The sequence below is a fragment of the Colias philodice genome, chromosome 3 (genome assembly GCF_061535455.1).
Source record: "Colias philodice isolate Cphi_HAF_F1 chromosome 3, ilColPhil1 Martin Lab GWU primary, whole genome shotgun sequence".
Taxonomy (NCBI): Eukaryota; Metazoa; Arthropoda; class Insecta; order Lepidoptera; family Pieridae; genus Colias; species Colias philodice.
In genome coordinates, this window is record NC_143088.1 from 5080326 (window position 1) to 5107061 (window position 26736).

At 32.4% G+C, this 26736-nt stretch overlaps 1 protein-coding gene across 1 annotated transcript in view; it reads right to left on the reverse strand.

Annotated features, from left to right (window-relative positions):
- Window positions 1-26265, reverse strand: part of LOC149489603 (uncharacterized) — a 46029-nt gene extending 19764 nt beyond the window's left edge. Inside the window, exon 1 of the mRNA XM_089714300.1 lies at window positions 25915-26265. The gene's annotated coding sequence lies outside the window, so the exon portion shown is untranslated. The remainder of the gene's footprint in view (window positions 1-25914) is intronic.
- Between the last annotated feature and the right edge of the window lie 471 nt (window positions 26266-26736).

Genomic DNA, 26736 nt, shown 5'->3' on the forward strand with positions numbered 1-26736 from the left:
GAAAAGAACGGCCGGCATGAAATAAATAATGGTTGAATTTCGTAATTGATTGTTACAACGTATTTCTCAGTTAAACACACAAGAACATTTATCATTGTTTCCGATATTTTGCAATTGTCAATTGAAGTAGATATTTTGGGTTCGAAATAAGTCATTTGTAACGATTTTTCTCGCGGCTGGATGCTTAAATTTCTATTTAGCCAACAGGCGAAGGAAAATCTTGGAATAATTAATATTCAATGAATTTTCTATTACGAGGTGTAAATGTAGCGTGACTAATCGCGATATGCTATATTGGTTAGTATGTGTTTCCGTTCTAATATTGATTTTTTTCTACTGGAGTTTTTCATCTATTGATGTTTACATACCTACCTACACATAGTGGAAGTATATATCTTTTCGACAAAACCCTGAAAGTTATAAAAAGTATAGTAAAGAACGGTACTGTACAGTATACGAACGAAAATCTGATCATTTGAAATTTTTTTATTGCATCTTAATTTAAGAAACGTATGTACTACTAAAACGTACATACTTTTCTATATCTAGGTAACCATATAAGCCCGAACCTAGCTCACGTTTAAAAGAAAACGCTCACAATCAGATTGTTTACAAAATTAGATTGGCAAGAATAACAAAGTTTATGAGTTTGGTGAGTTGGTATTGTTTTATGTCGAATAATATATGAGATTAAAGAAGGAGGAAATATAAAATCAATTTACTACCTTATTTCGTCCATGTACTATTCGGAATCACGTTCCTTAAAGCAATAAGTATTTAGTTCCAATTTCGTACGTTCCTCGCTCAATATGACGAAACTATTCTAAATTAGTAATTAAACGTAATTTTTATTTCTATCTATTTCTGGTTATAAAAATGAACAAAGTAATTTATAAAATAATTGCCCTGATTGTACGCGTATTTCCAGTTCAACCTGTCGTACCTATACCTAGTTTGTGTTTTAGTGGTCGCAACGTTATTGATTAGTGTAATACCGATGTATGCCTAATTAATGTCAGATGTACATTTTCGCATGAATATATTAATTAATACTAACTAATGCGATTAAAACAACGTCGCCATCAGCGGGATTATTGAATAATTGTGATATCGGTTAGCGTTCTATATTATGCCAATAAATGTATGCTATAATATATTTTAGGTTGGATATGTATACATAGATTTTGTTTATTGTGTTTTTTTCTTAATTTCGAACAATCTCAAAGTCTTTCTATATTTTGTTCTAATTTAAATAAATTCTCTACATAAATCGACTCTACATCGCTTATTGAAAATCAGGATCCACGATTTTAACAGAGGACCTATAATAAACAATATAAAAAATATCGCAATTTCCAAACATCCAGTAACTTATTTCTATAAATACTGATAGTTAATGAACTGTAACCAGTAAAGGTCCTTTAAAACAAATTAAACGAATTCTGCATAATATGTACTCTTTTCAATTAGGTTCTAGAAAGTAAAAGAATCTAGGTTTTCTTATTTTATTCATCAAATGCGACGTCTAGAAATGCATATATAATCTTTTTATGTTCAAGTGTGTCAAAAATACCTTGTCCTATATCTGCTTTTCACATTCCGAGTCTAAGGAAATCTTACGATCCTAGCATACGCGTCGTTTTATGAATGCCACTGTATTTTATACAAAAAAAATATATGTATTTTATTTTATGTTGAAAATAGGAAAAATATTCTGATATTTTTACCGATAGGAAATGCTTTTTGAAAGAAAATATTTCCGATTTCCTAGACGTTTTATGTAATGGAATTAACGAAATGTCTGATTATCTTTTATTATCTGTGAAAAATTCAGTATGTAACTGGCACCGGAACAGACCTTCGATGCCGTAACGAAAATGTAAACTATAAAAACAATTTACACTAATAATATTTATTAGGCAATATCCAGTGTTCATATAGGTCATTACCGTTTCCAAGGTATCTAACTAATGACTTATCGAAGGTCTATTTGACACATTGTAAAGTTGTATCTAAGAGCGTATACGCACTATGCGGGTAGCCGCATTGCGGGTAGCCGTCCGGCTGACCGCAAGCACAATTATGTACGTAATATTCATTTCTATGCGCACTGTGCGGTCTGCGGTAGCCGCATCGCAGTGCGCATAGAAATGAATATTACGTACATAATTGTGCTTGCGGTCAGCCGGACGGCTACCCGCAATGCGGTTACCCGCATAGTGCGTATACGCTCTAACACGATTCTCCATTGAACGTGCCGTGACTAAAGGACATAAATATTAAGAGTCGATCGGCCTTTATCATAACGATGAGTACTTCTCGATTTCTTAAATTAACATTAACAACGCAAGTTTCGATGAACTTCAATTACAATAGATTTCCTAGAATTGGATTTCGCTTCTAATTTATGCGTGCTATTATGGTTGCCATTTTTATGTGTAATTTATACGTGAAATTATAATTTAAGATTATACAATTAGCACTTCCACTTTATTATTTAACATTCCGTTTTTTTTAATAAGTAAGAGTGAGGAGGAAGAGTGGCTAAAAACGTTTTCGTATGTACAAAAACATTTTCTTGGTAAATATAATATGAACTAATTGATCTAATAACAATAGCGTCGTAATGGGCTCGTTAGTTGTTTGGAAGAATTTGGGTGTTACTCGACAGAAATATAAGTAGGTATATTTATTATAACATGTAAGTATTACCCGAATATAGAGAGATAAATGGAAACAGTTAGTATCCACATAATACTATAGAATCTCTCGAATAACATTTGAAAGTTTCCTTAAAAAGGTGATACGCATTTTTCAGTATACTTACATTTCAATTTTTAAACGTTTTCTGGAAAATTCAATACACGATTATTATTTGTAGCTAGGTACATGAAATTAATTTGACTTTTGAAAGGAGCGAGCAGTAGAAGGTAGGCACTTGATATTATAATACCTATGTATATTTGTAATGTATGTGTTAATCCAATACATATTTTAAATAACGTGTATTATATACTAGCTGTGCCACGAGGTTTCACCTGCATTGCTTTGCTCCTGTTGGTCTTAGGGTAATGATATATGGCCTATAACCTTCCTCGATAAATGGGCTATCTAACACCGAAATAATTTTTCAAATCGGAGCAGTAGTTCAAGAGATTAGCGCGTTCAAACAAACAAACTCTTCAGCTTTATAATATTGGGTATAGATATCACCATAAAAGTAATGATTGCATGGTGTACCTATTACTTACAATGACCATTGACCAGTGCTGTAACTAAGTATTATACCTAATGATATATTTTCACCACGAGCCGGCATTGAATATTGTGGTAATTTCCGTAATAGAACCTGCATAAATAAGGAAATAACTTTGTTATACCTATATATGGAAAATCAACCACATTTTCATAACATATAATGAATCTTTCTTTTCTGCAGAATTCAAATCAATATTGTGATATTACTTGTTTATAATAATTAAAGTTTACTTCGAGTCTGTTTGTAAATCTATGTCATGAATGGAAAACCAATCAAAAGATGATCTAAGAATTGGGTAAACGAACATTAGACGGAACCTGGGATCATTTACAATATATAGTTCTATTTTTAATTGTAATTAAACGTGTTTTTATTGATTACAAGGTGATTTCTTAATTTGGACTTCCTTCTCGTTCAGTGATAATATTTTACAATATCTACAATGTATGACATTTTAACCGTGTGTAAAAAATGTAATAAAATAAGCTTGCCTACGTGCACATAAATTGTGCGACTTCAAAAACATTGGCAATAGTTGAGTTGAACCTATTTTTATGAATGTCACTATATTTTTTCTAAAAGAGCGTCTAGTTTAAACGTTCAAACGTTGCATTTAAATACACAAATATCTACGAACTACGTGTTCTAAATATTTTCTGGATAAAATTTGTAAAAGGAAATGCCTGACCTTACAAGATGTGATTTATACATGAAAAAAATCACTTTGAATACCGCGTCATTTGTACGACAAAATATTTGTCCAAAAATTACTAAATTCACAAGCGCTTATCGTAGTAAATTGGATTACTTTTTGTTTATAATAACAGCATTAAATTATTTCAATAATGTTGTGTACCAACAGTGGGCGATGTAATGAAATTACTTAAGTCGATAAAATTTATTTCGCTCCAATTACGCGACACCGTGTGCAGTCGGACGAAAAGATAGGTGATTTAACTTTGTTTATAAGTTTTTTTTAAGTTTTGTAATGACATGCTTTTAAAAAACTGTTATCAATTCTTACTATGCAATTCGCATAAGAGTGTCTGTTATTGTTTGTTTATGTTCCATTGGACAGATTAAGAAATAAAAAGCCCAGAACCGATGTATTGTTTTAAATTACAAGAAATAATACATTAATTATTTATCGGTTGAATGAGCTTTTCCACTTCTTCATTCATTTACTAGTTACCGTGTACAGCTTTTCCTCTCTTTTCTAATGGTATTATTTCCGAGATTTATAAGTTTCTTAAAATAAGGAATAAAATAAAATATATTTTTATTTATTTTCCATCAACAACATTATATTGTTCTACTTTTCTTAAGATAAAACATTCCGCGTTAAGTTCAAAACTTTATTTCTTCTTTACGACGACTAAATCGAGAACTTAAGATAATTATAGAATTCCACTTGAATGTAACGACTTCAATCCATAATAAATTTCGAGAGATAGACATTCAACACTGAAGGAGTATTAAAGAACTGAAATTGTTCATTTTGTTATAAAGTGAAGTACTAACCTCGTTTGGCAGGTAAGTGAGCACCTAATAGAATAATCCATTGAACCAACTAGAGTACTTCGCAAGACGAAGTGCAGTTACACCATTATGGAATAATGTCTTTCGAGAGTTATAAAACATTTTATATTTTCCCCTTCTTCATGGCACTTAGACTGAACGTTTTAATGTTGAGCGTCGACCAATAAATAGGTACATTGTAAAACGATAAAATTGTAAGATTTGATCTTTTTCATTTTATGGTAGTATTAGGAATGGGTACACCCTTGGTACACCGCACAAGGTAAATAAAAATTATTATTTATTCTAAAAGTTAGTTCATTAATATCCATGCGAACAAAGACACTTTTTAAATTATTAGTATTATTAAAATAAGGTATACCTAGTATAGTAAAAATTTTGATGAAATTTTCCTACATATATATTATAGTGTGTTGTTGTTAGTGAACTTAAATGGAATTTTAAAATCCATTAGGCTATCGCGCCATCGCAATTAACCACGCACAAACAAGGCTTTAAAAAGCAAATATAGGCATAAAACGTTAAAAAACATAACAATATTGCCCCGAAGCAACTGGCAAATTTTTACTTAAAAATATATTTTTTATAATAGTCTTCTCTCAACACAATAGGTACGGTATTTGTTAATTAATTTTAGAGTTTCTCGAACATTCCGAGCGTGGTGCGCGAGATGAATTTTGTGAAAACCATTTTTCGATGTGACATCGCACGTCAATGATATATGAAGGCTCTTGTTCAAAAACTGTACAGGGATATAAAATATGGAATTCAATTTGTACGTAAAATCTACTTTTATTTTTTCCTCCTTAACAATAGCTGACACCACCGTTATATTTCAACCTGAAATGTATTTCTGATTCAATTGTGAATTTGATAGCAACACACTTTTTTACAAGACGTTTTAGCGAAATAATTTTTGTATTATTGTTTCGTTTAGGGGGATAACTTAACTACGAATTGGGTCAAGTCGTCAGGCTTACTGAAAACTGTTATTTAAAAGAGGGTATATTTATGTTTGATAGTGAGTGAAAATAAATATGGGGTCTAATTTGGAACGTATCTATTTCTTTACGAACCCGCAGTCAATTAGAATTTTCTTTTACTACCCTAAAGCTAGCAAGGGCACAATAATAATAACAATGATGACGGACAGCGCAGAAGGATCTCCAATTAGATGACTCAACATTATGTTTGTTTTTCAACAAAGGATTGGTCATAAGTTAACATGCTATTAGTACATTAATAAATGTGGAAACAGGGATTTTCTAAACAGAATCATCGATAGGCAGCGAACATGACCAAGTTGTCGGTATTCATACCGCATTCCTCGCATTTACTTTTACAAACGTTTATCCGTAGAGCAAGGCTCACTGGTTACTTTATATAACATTCCAATGAATCACGATCCAATAGTACTATTGGATATTACACACAAAGCAACAATTTCAAGAAAAAAATACTAGTTTTCTTCCGCAAAACATTTTGCTTGCTATAAGATATAAAAAATGGTATGCATAAAATTTTACATTTGTAAGCATTATATGAATATTACGGTTGTATTTTTATTTATTAATATGCATTACGCGGGCAACAACTTTTACTTTTATATTTTAAAAACTTAATAAAAAGAAACCTTGTTGACTTGACGTTTAATGCTTTGAGCCTAAATTAAGCCTAGATGTTGGATAAGTTTTATGCAAATACACTGAATTAGCTAGCAAAATATATTGAAACTTAAAAAAAATAATCATTAATGAAACGTTGCCGTCGATGGAAAATTATTGATAATTTTTAAAAACTGTCCAGATACAGATTATAGTTATTTCTCTTAATATATTTTTGTTATTGTATAGTATATTTCTTCTTAAGCAATAAATAAAGTGAGAAGTAAAAACTATAAACATAAAAACAACACTTAACCTTTATTTTTCAAAGCACTCCGAGAAAACTTGGGCACTTCAAAAGTAAGTGTGTGAGGTCAACATATATAGAATTTATTCCACATTTACCTACCTTCATTATTTAAGTCTATTGAAACTTCCGTTGTTTTTTTAACAACGTCCGCTTCCGAAAAAGTTTGTCGCTTCGAATGAAGAAATATAATAATTGAAGGTCACAAAGGCAATTAAAATTTATACAAGGTGGACCAAAAGAAGTCATCCGATGTTGTTTGGCTCTCATTTTTTTTCTAAATGAAAAACTTCGATTCTGTTTTTTGATTATGTTTATTTGAACCTTTAAAATTTTATTGGTTAAGTCGAGAAGATGATATCGGCCAAATGGGCGCCGTCACAATTGATTGCCATACGGGCTCGTTTTATGGCATTTCTCATCACTTCAGCGAGAACTTCGGGCGACAAATTCTCGCACTCGTGTCTAATGTTGTCCTTGAGGGCTTCCGAGGTCTCAGCCTTGTTCATGTAAACACGGGACTTCAAAAAAACCCCACAAAAAAGTCTGGAACGGTTAAATCGGGCGATCTTTCGGGCCAGTGCAAATCGCTAAAACGAGAGATGAGGCGACCCGGGAAAGCCGCCCTCAGAATATCGGTTGTGGCTCGCGCAGTGTGTGCCGTTGCTCCGTCCTGTTGGAACCACATATTCTCCAGTCCTAATTCGTCCAATTGCGGCAGAAAAAAACTCAGTCAACATGGCCCTATAGCGTGCACCGTGCCCGTAGCATGTTTCCGGCGACAGCTCGACATCCTCGGCAACAGCGGCGATATTCTCGGCAGAACGGGCGCTCCGGGGCCGGCCACTCTTGGCAACGTCTCGTGTGGTCCCATACTCTTCAAGGTTGGTGGCCAAACGGCACAGTGTTTGCTCAGTCAGTGTCGGACGGCCGGGGAATCGGCGACGAATTGTTACGCAAAAAAGTTGACACGATTATTCCGCGTTATTGGGTACTGTATCGCTCCATGGCTTGTTCACTTGTATTCTACATCTGTCCAGTACACAAATGTCAAAACAGATTTGACATTGGCGGCCATTTGCAAAAATGAGAGCATCTTCCAATAGGGTGATTTCTTTTGGCCCACCTTGTATAATGTGAAACTTAGTGTTTTTACGTTGCTTTTTACAAGTCCTGATTACCTCTGTAGTCTTCATAGCCGTATAACAAATGATTTCCTGGTTTCAAATTATTAATTGTCTTGTGGCAGAAAATAGCGTTTGTATAATATTATTCAAATTATTGAGTAGGTATGATGATAATATTTTCCTGTCGACCACTCAGTGGTTATATCTATCTTATATTATATCTTATGCTTATTAATAAAATCAGTTTTTATGGTTCTAGAAATACGTAATAGGGACACAAAACACCTACACAAAACAAAATTTAACTTAAAAAACTTTTAGAAACTCACTATAATTAAAGAATGAAAGAAAAAGTTCTTAAGACTACAACAGGAGGATTGCTTCTAGCTATAAGAATTATGATGAAATAATGAAAATAACATAATTACATTTTACCTTGAGTACATTAACCGCATAACTTATTTGGGAAAACGTAAATGGTTACATTTTAAAAGTGTATTAAAAAATAAATTAATTTATTCTTCACCTGTTTTCACAGACTGGTCTATTTTGCTAAACTCGTTCAGTGCTAACATGAAACATCGCAGTAAGTTTTTTGCTCATCGCTCGACGCTCATAAAGATGCAAATGGTCTGCAGACGGATGTGAAGCCACCTGACCTGGCTGTTCGAAACACAAGCTGAAGAGACCGGTTTTACTCTAATAATGTGCGTGGAATTCTACGGAAGACTACACTTTAAATATCACTTGATCACCTTCCCGATGTGAACTCGCCGGCTAGCGATGTTCGATATCGCACGTAAAACCGTCTTACTTCCTTTGATGCTATCGTTTTTAGCATTGTACATATTTGCTTTTGTTTGTTTTGATATAGACTTTTTTTGTTAGTGTTACGCACAAATATCTCAGGATTTATCAATGAATTATGTAACAACAAATGTTACTTAAATTTGGAGTTAATCGTTTTAGAAACACAATACGTATCATATGAATCTAAAATTACCAAATTAATTATTATCAAGGATAAAGTTCTAATTAAATCAAAACATCGCAAAAGCTTTCATTTCTGGGTTTGCATAATCTAACAAAGTAGGTATAATATTGAGAAAGAAGGCTGAAATTATTGCAACTAAATTATGCATTGTAGGTATATTCAATAAAATTTAGTGCAATAATGTTGTTTAGAGTTACATATAAATTAAATTATTATACCAACAGAATAACAGATAGGCGAAATTATCATTATTTTCACAAATCTTATCCAATATTTCTAGTAGTTATACTATATAAAAAAAAACGTTTCGGTCAACTTGAACAGTTTTTGCACTCATGAATTCCATAGTCTTAGTCTCTTTAATCTGAAAAGCACAATTATCCTAGATTGAACGCGAAATACATTTATGATGAAATTCTGGTGCCAAGTTTATAGGCACTACCATTATTCAAATGTCACAACTCACAATACGCTTCCTTTGTCTACATCTCTAGTCTACCCTGTTGAACACGAGGTTAGATTACCGACCAACTATCTAATACGGAAACCTTAGTTACGCGAGAACTTAATCGAAATTTAACCATTATACGAAATGTATGTGTAGTTTTAATTAAATCTGATTCCTACGCTCGATTATAAGAACGATAAATTTTAATAGAGGTCACACTAGCATTTGTTCTATTAAAATATGAGGTAGAACATAAAGGTCATTACTATCACAAGGCTTTGAAATTATTGAAATACACTCTACCCTTATTATGTGATAGCAATGGTTGTTCTGTGTAAATACAATACAGGCTATATTTATTATGAATGAAGAATCAAAGATATTTTCCAAAGCACTGCAGGCGAACGTGCTAATAATATCTACTAGTTCACCTCTTTGCGTCAGCGCTGTCTGCACTATACTTTCGATTTCATAGTTGGCGACCTCGACGCACCACGCCTAACGTCGGCAGCTCCCCACAATCACATGCCATACTTGGTCGTGATCCTAAACTTCTTTTCGTTGCAAAAATATGTCTCTAACATTTCTTTGTTTATTACAGAAACTAGACATGTAAAATTGGTAGTAATAGCAACGAATAATATATGTACAATAAAATATGTTTATCAAACAAGATATCTTCAACGTTTATAAAATGATATTTTCTCCATTATCTTTGAGAAAAACAATGTTTTGTTTGCGTTTAATTAAAAAACTTTCTCGGATTAGTATTATTTTACGAAGGTTATAATAAGTATGTTTTCTTAAAGATAATTAATTTCCTTAAGGCTGCAGTCTAGCAAAATTGCGTTTTCAACAAGTTATTTGACAATTTTTTCCCGGCTAATGAAATGATAAACTGAATTTTTTTTCTTGTTTATCAATTAGTGTTATATACGCAATGCGCGTGAATTTTTTCACATTTATAAAGTTACTTTATGTTACCTTAATCAGGCCTTCAAGATAAGTCTCTTTCCCCCAAAATCATTTCGAGCTAAGTTTGTGCACTCACTACGTTGCAACCGATTACAATTTACACAATCTGATCAGCGCATTATTATCCTTATATAGTCGTTATTAAAAACTGCTGAATACAATTGCCGAAAAACTTATGATTTTCTTAATTAGAACGTTATAAATTCATTAAATTTCCCATTTTTTGCCTCACAAAATCGATTGATAAATACTGCTAAAAGTTATTTTTTCCATTAATTTATTCGAGTTGGTTGAAGACCAAATGTTAAGGAAATATGAAGCTAAGAAAATTAATAACTTTTAATTTGTTTCAAATAACTTGTATTATTTTGGTAAACGTCAATTGATTAATATCTAATGACTAAATGACTAATACATATTATGAGAATTCAAGATTTAAACATACTACATACCTATAAATTTATAGAAATATAATCTACGTTGAAATTAAATCATGGATCACAATACATAGTAATCTTGCTTAAAATTTTAAAAGTTGAGATTTTAATGGCGTAAAGCAATTTCTAAATGTGATTGGATGAATTGCTCCCATGGACGGGTTTTCCCGCCACTGTCAAATAAATTTATTACACCCGGTGGTCTCATGACGAATTTAAAAATTCGCACAGCGTCCGTATTTTAAGTCTCAGAATCAAATGAAAATTGCCGCTTAAGGAATTGTAACTTAAAATAATATTAAATTAGTACGGCATACGTAGTATATTATTATTAGTCTGTGGTACGGCTATTATCGCGCTCTTATTATAAATGCGGCACTTAGAGTCTGTAGGTACTTACTACTTTAACGCTGAAAAATGGATCATGACATAATTATTATTTCTGGAAAATGCATTAAGTAGTTTTATCCCGATATGTGCGGACTGTACCTTTTATCCTAGTACTACTTAGTCAAAAGTTATTAAATAATATTGCTTAAAGATTCAAATTTTTATCTCTAAAAGTTAAATTAATCTTAGCGCACAAGAAAACGTATAATCATCTGTCATAAAGGCTTATCAGACACATTAAACTAGATATAAAAAGTGCCAAGTTTCTGCTTTAAAAAATGTTTGCCAAAAGAATAGGTGCTTACAGCCAACATTTTCAGGACTATGACTCACAGAACTGCCTATGTTTTACAACATAAAAGAAACCTATTAGGATACTGAACCCTTGAAGGTTTCCTTATATTAATTACCATCATACAATACTATACGTACACCTTTGTATTAATTTTTATTTGTTATACTTAAATGTGTATAGTTTTGCATATTATTTCGATACAATAAATATTTATCTGTCTGATAAAATTCCAGTTTACAATTTTACACGAGCTTTTGTGAGCAATCGGAATACGATTCAATCTGCAATGTGATCGGTGAAAATTATTAAAACGTTATAACAGGTTTATAGTTGTCAGTTGTGTATTATTTTTTGTTTCTTTCGCTGACATTGAGGGAAATGCTCGTTGCCGTCGTTGGTTCCATTGCATTCACGGTTGTTGTGTAGATATAATAAAGTCAGAAAGTCTTTCAACACTTTTGCTTTTCAGTCTTTAAACACTTTTGCTTTATCGACGTACCTACCTAATGGCGACGGAATTTCAATATCGTCGGCCCTCTCGGCCTGAGATTGACACAAAAAGTACAAAATAAGATATTTCATATCATGTGAAGAGCGAAGCCTCCGTCACGTACCAGGAAATGTTATAGAACTTTCTTCAAGTGTGTTTCGTAAAAGATCCGCGCATGTTACCAAGTAGGTATTGCAAGACGAACTTTGAGATGGTTTGAGAATGGATAATACATACCGGAACAAACATTTGAGTACGTACTTTTATGAAATTTCGCCGCTCATGAAATAGTATTACATGCGATATTAATAAAAAGACATTATAATTTTCGTTTACAACTGAGCGTAATTATATGTTTGACCAATGCCTTATCGACAAGAGTTAATGTTACAGTCAAATATTTATATGCAGAAATGATATACGCACACAGTCACAACTTCAATTGCATGGTTTAGATCGGAATTTCCTTTGTTAATACTATACTACTGCATGTAATGAAACCTTTTAACATTGGTGCGTACCGGAGCGCACCGCCCTGACAGGCGATCTTGTATACCGACACAAAAGAGATAAACCTTTTGTCATTGGGATCTCTATCTTTGATAGCATAAGCTCATACATATATATCATGCAGATGCACGTTTTCAAAGGGAATAAAATAAACAGAACCAGTTTAAACAGCGAAGTTAAAGTTTGTATTTTATAGAAATGATATTCAGTTCTCTACATTTTTTGAATTGTTGCAGATTTACCATCTTCTTTAACTAATATAGTACATAATTATATTTGCTAACAAATCGATACGAGTCATATATACGTTTGAATTTCATTATTATAATAGCATAATGCCCATCTGTATGAGCAATACCTTCAAAATAATGTGCTTTTAATGTAACGCAATAAACTATTAACTTAACTAGCATTACGTCACCTTAAGATGCAATTATGAAATTTGTAACGACCTAAAGTTTCAACATTGAACCACTATTGTTTTAATGTACCAGTTTGTTAAGAACACAACCGTTAACATGTTTGAGTACATTGTGTTCTGCATGATAATGATCTAACGTTGGTCTGGCGGTGTGGGTAAAACAAATGTTCGTGGTCAAACGGCGAATTTACATAGCACAGGAGGGACAGTTATGTGACATGTCATACTGTTTCTAAGCTCGTAAACTAAATGAATCTTCGTCTGGGAATGTAAATTGTATCTCAAAATGTTCATAGTTGAAAGGCTTCGCTATGTGGCTATTCATGTGATGCCGTCCGACCGATCGCGATGCCCTTTTAACTGCGTGATAGCTTGTGCAGTCAGTTCCACGGCGAGAAAAGCTAGATAATAAAATTCCAATGCAAATTATAATATTATTAAAATAACGTAGAGCAAGATATAAACATTATTATAATGATAATATCCCTGACACAGTTTCGTTTTTACAATGTTTTATATTTTATCGATTTGGTAACGACGTGTAAAAAATTACAGTATGTCTTAAACACGTTTACATACAAATTATTGAAGTTTTATAATACTTGATTAATTAATTGGCTAAAATATAAGTTTCATATTAAAATAACATACAAATGTTAAAATCTTAATTAAGGTAATAGAGTCATTCTCTATAGCATGAGATCTCAATTTGACAAACGGATAATAATCTGGAATTCTTATTGTGCAGATTTTATTATATGTTATCGTTCCTAAGAAATAATGTTCATCTTACTGGTCATCTATATTGTAAGCCCCTGTTCACACGATCCAGTTGCCAAATATTCGACTCTACATAGCATGGCGGCGCAATGCAGCTTTGCGCTTAAAATTTCATAGACGTCAGCGCCTTTGACATGGTAAATCAATTATAAAATGGCTACTGGCTAGGCAGTACTGGTCATCGAGAAACTGTATGGCGTATCCAGCAAACTGTGCGTGTGAAAAGGGTCTTAGGGTGCCACATTCCTCGCGGCCAAGCGGTCGCATACCGCCTCCCCGTCGCCGGCGACCGTTGACCGCCATTTCGTAAAAACCTCACGCAGCGCAATGTCCAACCTTACGAAAATTACTTTTGAAATATCGCTCTGAATTTTACTTTCTTGTATTATTAATTTTGTCATGTTTATGGGGAAATTCCTTTAACAGGGTTGAATTCATAGGTTGAATTGCTCTTAATTAAATTGAGACAGGTAGATAGTAATTTTATTAATTCGTAACTTTTAATATATTTCAAAAATAGATGTTATGATTGCCGAATACACGTTTGTCTTTTAATGTTATGCAAAAAAAAAAAACAATCAATTCGATCGAAAACGTTAAAAATCTAGTTTATAAAACTCGTATTTCTACCAAATTACATCAGCGATCGTTATATCATATTCCTGTGAGAACATTAAAAAAATATCCGATCCGCAATATTAGGGCGATAAAAGTTACCGTAAATTGATATTATATAAAATATGTAAATTTCATAAGCGCAATGAATGAAAAAATGCGAATATTGTTCTGGGAAAGTGAAAAAACTGGTTAGAAAGTATTTATTCGCTACCTATTGATGTTTACATTAGAAATCTGTGAAACACAAGTGTTACTTTCTCACAGTCTGTGTCGAGTTGGGAATGTTTTGTGTGGTAATATGCGCTGGTGCTTGTAATAGCTGAACGAACATAACCTTGTTATTACTCAATTTCTTTAAAGGCCACGGTGACATTGCTACAATGTTCGCACTGAAAAGGGTTGTTACCTCGTAAAATTGTTGGAATAATAACTAATTCGGGTCAAAATTAGAATTTAATTTTCATTTCATTTCGCATATTCACGTGGTAATAGAGGCTCATTAGTAATTAAGTTACAAAATGATTCCAAACCGTATGCATTGCAGTACAGTTTAATCTATAAAACACTAGCGGTTCGCCCGTGGTACATATTTACGTTTTCTCTACATAAAAACCATCCTCGTACTTCAAGGAATATAATAAAAAAAGAATTATCGAAATCGGTTCAGCCGTTCTCGAGTTATGCGCTTACCAACACATTTTGCGATTCATTTTTATATATAAGATTAAAACAAATATGCTTTGAATGAAACGCAGAAAGTCTTAATTAATAATGATGATAATTAAATGTAAACATTTTCTACCTTTAAAATGTTTAATGTGTGATTGTATTCATTTTTTCATCTTTCTAATGCTGATGAGAGAAAGAGAAATTAATTTTATAATAGGTATGCACCATACTTTTGTTAAATAATCCACGATAACAATTTATATGCGAAAATAGAAAGAAGTAAAAAAATAGTAGAAGAAAACGAAAAACGAAATATTTTAAGAAGGTTTATCGTAAAATAAGCACTTAATGCTTATGTTCACCAAATAGGTATATATTATTTTCATTATATACCTACTTAAATTGGGCCGCTTTGTTTATTATTTTATAAATTTCATCTAACAATTCAAAACCATTCGGTGAGATCTTTTGCAATCGCCCAAAAAGGGATGAGAAATATTGGTGATAAAAAACGCCTTTTTTATCGCAAAACCGTAAATTATGGATGCTCACCTTTTATCCTGCTCTCCCTTGTTTGTCTGAAAATTTATATAGATAAATGCTGAAACGGCGGGAATGATATAGGCTTTTAACTGTTATACAAGGGTTTCATTAAAAAATAATTATATATTCTGCCATTCAATCAACTTTGATCCATACTGTTTGATACAGATAATTGAATGTCACATGTAAATAATCAAAGAAATAGACTCATTCATATTTATTATTACGAATCATCTGCTATTGAATACGAATCAAATTGTATTTATCTTAAAAGGTTTGAAACATTTTACTTATTACAACAATAACAAATTACTTACGTAACTTTACTTTTACTTAACTATATGTTAGCATGTATGTTTACAAACATGCTAATATACAAAGATATGTTTTAAACTCAAATAGAAATAATGGGAGGAAAGAAAAGGCATACAGGCACCTAGTTAAATTTCTTTGTTTCAATTAATTTTGATATTATTAGGAGCACTGTTTCGAGTAGATTCGACTTATTAAAAATATTTTAGACTATTTTATCCTCGTAATATTTTCTTTTATCTTGATGCTTATATTACTGCAAGAGTTGTTAAACATTGTTTATCAAGTAAAAAAAGTCGTCCGTGCCACTTGTGTAGTTAAAGTTTTAAAATGAAAAAAGTTTTCGCTCAAAAGTTCCTTGTTTTCCACACTTTTATTTAACCTTGTTGGAGCGATTCTTCGAGTGAATCTCTCTCAACAGTAAACATTAATAAAATAGAGTGAAATGTAATCGCAAGTTAAAAGTGGATCCAATAGGCATTATTACGCCTGCTGAATCCGAAATCTTAATGATCATTAAGGGCGCGTATAAAGTCAAATCACCAATCAACTTTTAGTTGATACGTGTAATATTCAAGACCAAATATAAAAAATAAAATATATGTAAAACTTGATGATATTTTCGATTATATTGTCAGATCAAAAACATAAAATATTGAAATTGACTCGATAGAAAAAATTCACGAAGTTACCTCTAAATTTCACACTTTTACGTTTTTTACTGGACATGGTAATACTTATTAAGATTTTTTTTTCATAAACAATTATATTAAAACATTTGCAATATATTTGTCAGAGCATTTTGTGTAATTACTTTTAGTTTTGGTTTAATCACGATAAAACACTTTTGGCGCTTATTATATTTTTAATTACGCAAGAAATCATCTTCCATCGCACGTTCCGGGAGCTAAAAACATAATTCTATTTCATACATCAGACGCTATCGCTCCGTTGAGACGAGTAGACCACGCTAAAATTGCTGCGCCGTGTTTTATAATTACGCCGAATATTGATTTGTAAACAACAAAATGAGAAACGAGAACTAAAAAAGATTCAAATTGAAAAGATAACTAAATGTCGAAGGTAAGTTATAATAGTATTGTTATAATATTAATAAATAATAATTATAATATAAAAAGATAAGTCTTGATTTACCTATTTGAGAAAGTTTAGTTTCTGTAAAATAATTTCCGCGGGCTGAATATTGACGCGATAGCAGCAGCAACTATAGATAGGTAAATAAAATTCATAGTGGTACCTAATTCTTACAGTCGCGGTGCAATCAATCAAGTCAAGAAAGATTTATATTATTATTATTACTATAGGCAGATCCTATGTTCGCTCCAGTAAATAATAATATCAATAATATGTAAACCGGTTGTGAATAGTACATATATATTATATTTACAATCTGTATTAGATAATCATACATAACATCTATACATAGGTATAACAAATTCGTACGAAAGTCAAAACTGTACTTACATTGAATAGGTATTTTTTTATAATATACATAATATGTATATGTATATATATATAATATATTCATAATCTGTATTACATAGTAATATGTAGTACATATCTATACATAAATATAGTTTTTAGAATTTTTGTACGTCTGTCTGTATGTATGTCTGGGCTCTAATTTTGGTGCAGATATAGCTTGAGACCTGAGAAAGGTCATAGGATGAGTTTTATCCCGTAAATAAAAAAAAACTGTCTGTGTTTGTCTGTTTGTTTGTACACGCTAATCTCCGGAACTACTGGACGGATTTGAATGAAAGTTATTTTGTTGTGTAGGTACTATTATATTATCCGGGAAATATAAAATAATAATTTATTTTGAAAACTGAAACACCTGATGCAGAACCGCAACAGACCACCTAAACTATAGATTCATTTGAGAAAGTTTATCCAGGCGAGTTTGGATATTATTATTTGTGTAAATTCTGTAAATTCGTTTCGGGAAAATCGGGAATGTTTTATAATATTATATATATATATATATATTATAGTATTACTATAGGTAGATTCCTATGTTTGCTCCAGTAAATAACCAATACAAGTTGTGAATAGTAACTACACATTATATATATTTACAATCTGTATTAGATAATAATATTACAATCACATAGGTATAAAAAAAAATTGTACGAAAGTAAAAACTGTACATTGAATATTTTTACGAATACCTACTTGGGGCGTGATTTTCAATCGATATAGGAGCCAAATTATAGAATTTTTGTCTGTTTGTCTGTATGTATGTCTGGCTCTCTAAGCTCTAACTTTGATACAGAGATAGCTTGAGACCTGAGAAAGGACATTGGATAGGTTTGTTCCCGTAAATCCTAAAAAAACTCTATGTGTCTGTTTGTTTGTACACGCCAATCTCCGGAACTATTGGACGGCTTTGAATGAAAGTTATTTTGTTGTGTAGGTATTATCTGGGCAATATAAATATACAAATTCGAAGATCTAGAATGTATGATGAGGGACCCTGAGATCACACTCTAACATTTATAGGAGTGACGTCAACAAAAATTGTTGCGTCTGATGGAAATTTTCTGTTGATTAAAAAAAATCAAAGATCTGGAACATCTGATATAGACCCATAAGAGCCCAGCTACACATTTATAAGAATGATTTTATTTTTAGAATAATTGCTGAGTCGAAAAATGTCGTACAATCTAATAGTCCATTGAATAAAAAGTTCTAGAGTGCGTGAGTTAGTAACGTAAGATGTTTCTTCGGAAACATGTCAAGAGTCCCTAGGTAATAAACATACTAAAACCCCGGGCCACTAGGAGGAGCCCCGGAGTGGGGGGAGGGGGAAAATGGGTCCATTTTTTTCATTTTTCGCTTAAATCTCAAAAACGGTACATGTTAGAGAAAAACTTTCAAGGAAAAGTTGAAAGGCCATAAAATTATCTACAAGTTGTACCTGAATCATTTTTTCCTATATCCTACCGTTTCTTAGTTATACGCAGTAAAACATGATTTTGGCTCAAACAATTTCCACATCAATCGATCAAAAAATATTTCTTTCTTCCAAAAAACTCAAAAGTGCAACTTGTGACCGGTACTGATAGATTGCTCTTAATTAGGTCTATAATTGGTAAAATAAACACATTCCTCCATGGAAGCCTTTAGGAGGAATCGATTGTCAAAATATTATATTATGGTAGTTTGAGTTACTGAACTTGATCTTTTTTATTTTTTTCTTCCAAAAAACTCAAAAGTGCAACTTGTGACCGGTACAGATAGATTGCTCATAATTAGGTCTATCATTGATAAAAATACTAGATTCCACCATGGAGGCGTTTACGGGGAATTGAATTTTATTAGGGTAGATACGATACTTGAACTTTTTATTTTTTTTCTTCCAAAAAAACTCAAAAGTGCAACTTGTGACCGGTACCGATAGATTGCTCATAATTAGGTCTATCATTGATAAAAAAACCAGATTCCACCATGGAGGCCTTTAGGAGGTATTGAATTTTATTAGGGTAGTTACGACACATGAACTTTTTAACTAACTACCCTAATAAAATTCAATTCCCCGTAAACGCCTCCATGGTGGAATCTGGTATTTTTTATCAATGATAGACCTAATTATGAGCAATCTATCTGTACCGGTCACAAGTTGCACTTTTGAGCTTTTTGGAAGAAAAAAAATAAAAAGTTCATGTATTGTAACTACCCTGATAAAATTCAATTCCCCGTAAACGCCTCCGTGGTGGAATCTGGTATTTTTAGCAATGATAGACCTAATTATGAGCAATCTATCTGTACCGGTCACAAGTTGCACTTTTGAGTTTTTTGGAAGAAAAAAATAAAAAGATCAAGTTCAGTAACTCAAACTACCATAATATAATATTTTGACAATCGATTCCTCCTAAAGGCTTCCATGGAGGAATGTGTTTATTTTACCAATTATAGACCTAATTAAGAGCAATCTATCAGTACCGGTCACAAGTTGCACTTTTGAGTTTTTTGGAAGAAAGAAATATTTTTTGATCGATTGATGTGGAAATTGTTTGAGCCAAAATCATGTTTTACTGCGTATAACTAAGAAACGGTAGGATATAGGAAAAAATGATTCAGGTACAACTTGTAGATAATTTTATGGCCTTTCAATTTTTCCTTGAAAGTTTTTCTCTAACATGTACCGTTTTTGAGATTTAAGCGAAAAATGAAAAAATGGACCCATTTCCCCCCTCCCCCCACTCCGGGGCTCCTCCTAGTGGCCCGGGGTTTTAGTATGTTTATTACCTAGGGACTCTTGACATGTTTCCGAAGAAACATCTTACGTTACTAACTCATGCACTCTAGACCCCCCTTGGAGGGACTCATTCAATGGACTATAACCAAATTAATCAAAATAAAGTTCTGGAGGAATGTGTGTCGTCGACTGCGTATGTTTATTTAAAAATAGTATCTATACTCGCTATTTCGACAGACTTTTTTTACGGATTCGTGCTCTATACTGTTTCCCTAATATTGTTTTTTTTTATATATTACATACAGACAGTTTTTTACTGTTTTATAATATGTATCGATTATCATTAATAATTATAAACAAATAATAATAAAAAGACATATTACATAATTTGTGATGATTTCAACTTCACTGTTTTATACAATTATTTTAGACAACATACCTACTAACTACCGAAAATACGCGTTGAACGAGCGAAGAATATTGTGTATAATTTAGCGTGCGATGAACTTTACGTACGTTGGATGAGCCGGGTGTATGAGGGTATTGTGAGGGCGCGCGGCATGGCGCGTAATGTGCGGGGCTTAATCGTAGAATTATCTGGCTTTATACGCACTCTTAAGAGAATTTGTCAAGTGCAACTTCTATTTGCTTCATTAGTGAACCGCATTTAATTTAATTCCGATTACATAATGTCTGCGCGTCTAATTGCACCGGTGCAGGTGTTTAATCGATCTCATTAATAATCAGTTTTTGACAAAATATTTTATTGAATAATTAACAATGTTATTGAAATTCATTCAATGAATATTAAATAGTATATCTACTGCAGTTACTTTAAACGTAGATTTACTTTAAAAAAATACAAAATTTGAGTATCTATAAACTATAAACTTACCTATGGTTAACCAGCCTAAAATTATTATTTAGATTGTATAACCTAAACAAAATTATGTCATGAAAATGCAATCCAGTCTATCTTTTTGAGTTCTGAAAATTTGTTAAAATTCACCAACTGTAACTGTAATCATGGTTCAAGACACACAAAAATGTGTATAAAATTAAAAAAATAACTCATGTTGAAAACGTGTTCCAGCCTTAAGCTCCTTATACGAAATGAGTTCCGAAATGAGTAAAAAGGATTCGAGCCCGAGTTTAATTTAACATCCGGAAAAATATTCTAAATACCAAAAGCCTGAATATAGTCTTATATTATACATTTTATCTCGACATATTTTTAAATTAAAAGTATCTAGATCCTGGAACATGAAGTACATTTCAAAATCGAACATTTAGGTACCTATTTATTTCTTGACTCCGTAAGCTTTCGAATCGTCAAAATACAGAAATAAATAATTTACGCCCGGTTTGAACACCCAATTTTACAAGTTGTGTATAATATAAAAATAATTTCACCATAAATCTGTCAACATTACGGAATATTTCTATGAGTAAGTACTTCATGTTAAAGTTCTTCAAAAAATATATAATTAAAAGCACTTTCTGCAATAGCAATACATACTACACTTAAACGTCGAATGCATAAAGCCGCAGCTATCAGCGCAGCTTAAACAAATTGCTTCGAACTGAACGGAAAAATAAACGCTTCTAATTGCCATGATCTATTCGAAGAACCTCTAACTATTCAATACGACTTCACATAATGAAATGCGAGAAAATCTACAGCCAGGGAATTAAAAAGAACTCCATTTTAAAAGAGTTTTAGTAAATAAATGAGCGTTGCTTTCGAGTGGCGTTTATTGCCTTATCTCAAGGAGAATGCATTATATCCCGGACAAAACCCGTATAGTGTCTTTGAACTTAAGCAAGACATTTTGGAAGTACGCCAATACCATTGCTTCAGGCTTCGCTTGGACCAAAGTTTGTTCTGAATTTTACCAAATTGCGGTAGGTATATATGACGCTCTACTTTTAAAATAGCGCAGATTACTAAACAGATGATGGAATATCAAATTTAATTATACAATGAAGTAATGAACTATTAAACTAAAGGTAGTTTGTTAAAACAATTTAAACTAATCTAAGCCAAACGTCGAATCCTCAAACCGAACTGTTAGTTATTACTAACCCGATAAGTTATTAATGTCTAGATAAAATATAGGAATATTAAAGTTGTAATAAATGTGTCGAGATGAGATCATGATTATTAAACGATTTCGGCAAGGCTCTTTACTACTATTCAAAAAGCCCAAGGCAGAATGAGTCATAATGGGAAAATAAAATGAGAAAAGGCGATTACCCAATAACATTTTTTTTCGAGTGACGTCATTATAATCAACATTTTTTAAATTATTTTGCCGGCAATATTGAATTCTAACGGAATGAGTATGTTAACATGGAAATATTTAATACTAGTGGTCCGCCCCGGCTTCGCCCGTGGTACATATTTCGCAATAAAAGGTAGCCTATGTCCTTTCTCGGGTATCAAAATATCTCCATACCAAATTTCATGCGAATTGGTTCAGTAGTTTAGGCGTGATTGAGAAACAGACAGACAGACAGAGTTACTTTCGCATTTATAATATTAGTATGGATTGTGAATTAAATAACAAAGTTTGTTAGAAATTGTAATAGAATACTTAGAAAGTTTCCACGGCAACCCTTATAAGCTATTGTTAAGAAACAAGTTCCCAAGCTGGCTACGATCATGCGAGCAATACAGCCCATATTTATGAGTAAGAAATAATTAATCATATTCCGCGCACATCTGAGTCCTTCGGTCCTATTCACTCACAGAAAGTGGCTCACGTAACAAAGAACGGTAACCCAATACGTGACAAGAAATATGAAGTATTGGATGCTTTACAATATTCTATTGTGGTAGACCCATTTACCACTTAATTGGTTCCGATGGATCCACAGTCATTCGTGACGTCGCTGGCGTGTCGCGGGTGAAATCGCGGATCTGCTTTGTGAGCCAGTAGGCGCTGCGATACGAGCCATTCATCACGATCATACCCTAACGTGCAAGCAATGAAATAATCACGCAACCTTCTGAAACGTTATGAAATGTATTACAAATCGGTAACGGCATATAAGTCAGGTCAAGTATATAAACAACGATAACAAGGCACATTACAATGTAACAAAAGCTATAAACGTGAGCTCATGAGATCACCTACACAGGAAACTCGAAGCATTCCGCTTTTATTCCATTACATGTCCTTTATAGATTGAACTAGTTTAAGATCGCAAAGGTTCTTTGTCATTTTACATTTCCTTCACCGCTCCCTCATACGAGCGGAGAGGGTGTAAACGCCATTCGATGGCATTATTACTAGTCTGTGCTATTGTGCGTTCGCTATTCTACACAAAGACACTCTGTTGAATAATGCATACAAATAAGCTTTGGCTTGAGGCCGACCGCAAATGCCCTAAAGCCCTCTAGACGCCCGAAAATTAAATAGCTTTTCAAAGATGTTGATTTCATGACTTCTCCAGCATACAAATAGTTTTTCAGGAATGATTTTAAAATGTCTTTTAATTTGACGAAAAAGATTATTGATTAATTTCCAATTCATTGTCTCTAAAGACGGTAATTGGCAAATCGGTACTAAGAGAATAGGATTTTAAATGCGTGGATTTGTCTACGAAGGCGGATGAAATCAAGCGACCTCGGGTAAGACCTTCTGAGTCATCCAAACAGAACCATCTGCCCACAAACTATGCTAAGCAGTTTGTTATTAACATGAATTATCAAACAAAAATAATCTACCCCAACTTATTACCTACGTAAAACATATATATTTTTGAGAATTGTGTAAATTGTATACCTAACTATGTAGATTGTAGAGCTATTTATTTTTATTTTTTTCGTTTTAAAATAAATATGTCTCGTTTTATTTTGTTTTCTTTAAAAATATTTAAGATATACCGTATCGCTAACCTAAAAATGTTAATAGGTTGTGTTTTTACATACTCAAAGTTATTGGATTTTTACAATATTAAAATTAAATGCATTTGCGTTCCTAAAGTTTTTTTCACGAACGTGTGTATTTATTGACCGTGAAATATTAATTAGTATTTTTATATTACTAGATTTAAGCATTTATAATATAGTCTTATCTTTATTATTAAGTACATATTATAATCCAAAAGAATGTTTTTAAGAAAATGTTTAACAATTAAATTTTTAATTTTATCAGTTACAATTTTACACAATATAATAAGTAGGTACGTCCTAGGAGCTAAATGTTATTTTCTCAACAAGCAGTTCGTTCCAAAGCATTCCATTCTGACTACTCAATGCAAATTAACTTGACGAAGCCGGATCTCTCTGGTCAATGTGTTATATAAAACAACTTGTTTACATACAGTCGAATAAAAATTTTAAATGCCACCTTACCGACGAATAATTATTGTGAAGTCAAATCTTTTAAATTTAAATATTTTGTGAATTTTCGTAGCTTTGTAGACAATGTAGAGTTTCCTTGTACTTTTTCCTATTATTACAATTATTAACTGAGTAATAATATGTTTTATGTTTTATATTGCGTCAATTTTCATTAATAATAATTTTGTCAACAAAACCACTACCTGCTATTGTGCCCAAAATATTGACGTTAACTTTAACAAATTGGATCCTCTGTTTAATTACGTGAATGATTGCTTTTCGTGGTCAATAATGCTCCGTGCGTTTACCGATATTAATTAAATGTCAAATACACATCATTTTGAACATTATATACCGACTTGTGTGTACCAACCGATAATTTTCATAATAAATATGAAATAGTTATATGGCTTTGTCATTTAACGTGAAATTACTATAGTAACATGAATGAATTATTAATAATTTCTAATAGACGATGTTTTGATAATTTATACAGATTGTTATAACATCTTTTGAACACTCCATTTCAATTACCTACTAAGTAAATAATTGACCGGTAACAATATTAATGAGAAAACAGATTTACGGGCTAACGCCCTATCGCCTAAACCTTTATCATTAATTGACTTTTAAAATCTCCTGTTACCAAAGATTAGAAAAACGTTTTCAGAATTATTTTATCGTAGTTGATCTTTCAGTATTTTCTTTAATTTAATATAATATACTACCTGTCACAATAATACAGATACTGCAAAAAATGCATTGCGTAACTTGCATCTCATAATATGTGAGTTACAGAAGCGTATTCAGCATCTTAAAATTGTGCATATTATCAAAGTTATTCTGTAGTTAATAGTGTTATGTATTATGTCTATCTTTCTATATATTCATTCTAATGTATTGTGATTTCTACAAGCCAAGAATGAATGCGACCTTACTCTTTAATTAATAGAGCAAAATTGAAAGTATGTATTTATTAATATAGGAAATCACAATTATTATTGCAATGTTATGTTAGTTTTTACATAAATTAGGAATAATAAGTTGAGAATAATAATTCAAAGTCGTTGAGAAAGCGTTGTCCTTCAAATAAGCTCTACATAGAGCCGGAATTATAGATAACTGCTTGTAGATACGTGTCGATGCAATTGTTAATCCTTCGCAAAAATGTTTCTTTTCTCACTAATAGCGGCCTTCCTTTGAACCCAGCTAAGAATTTCCTTTGAGATAGAGGTCATCTTGCTTCGTATTTCCTACTTGGTAATTAAGTTCGTTAGGGAGTTCAAATGTCCGCTCTCTTAAATTGCTCTCTTTTTTCGTTGGTACCCGAAAATACTTGATTTATTTATAGATAAATTCGTAATTAATCGCGTGAAGGCGATAAATCTTAAATTTTTTGTCATGCTTACCTATTTGATTGGTGCTTTGTACTAATCCAACTACTAAATGCCAATTTTGGTTTCTAAAACTTACAAAAATCGAGATTTGTTTTGTTATGAACATTACAAAATCATGAATTGTTGCTTTGATGAAAATTGAAAATTATGAACAGAATTGAAATTTGAAATCTGAACTTAAAGTTAGAGCTTAATTAAATTTATATATGTAACTTATTTAACTTACCAAAAACGCCTGTGACAATCCAATTGAAAGAAAAATAAAAGAAAACACAACAATAAACACAGTCCAAACACCACGGTTACGAAATTGTATAAAATAAAATCACCAGAGCCAAACAAGAGTCGCACAAACAATTCGCGGACGGCACTATGCAAGAAATTCGTGTGCTTTCAGCGAGGTGCCGCGATGGGAAGCAGTGCCGCAACGTGCGGTTACGCGGTCATAATCAATTCGAGTATGTTGTAATATTTACGTAATTTTTTCAGGCTGTCAGATGGTCGTGCGATCTAGTACCGCTTCATTCGAGTGTACCACTCCCGGTGAACGTACGCTCCGCACTGCTGCCCGTAACACCGAAAGGTCGTTCGTTACCAACATTCTCTTTCCGCGCAAGCCTCTCGAGTTAAAGAGGGACGGCGCACAACTTGGACCACATACGCGCGAGCCAGAGAGAGACGCACGCTAACCTCCAAGGGAAACCCGAATTCGAGTCTTGATAGTTTCAACTTAAATCGTGCTTTGCCTTTGTCAATTATTCGAGATATTCGTAGTTGCACAAATATGTGAATAAACGGATATGTTGTAAAACTGGCAATTGTTGTGCACAATCAAACACGACAATGTAATTACTTAAATTTTTCTCATTCACTAAATTGAGTATTGGCTAATGGAAACTTATAATTGAGTGGGAAGCTCTACAATAGAGCTAAGTTAAAAACTGACAGATAACTAAGTGTTCAAAACAAAATTGAACTAGATAATTATGTTTATGAATCCTAAACAAGTTTTTGGTAGGTTCTAACCATTTATAGATGGATATAATAT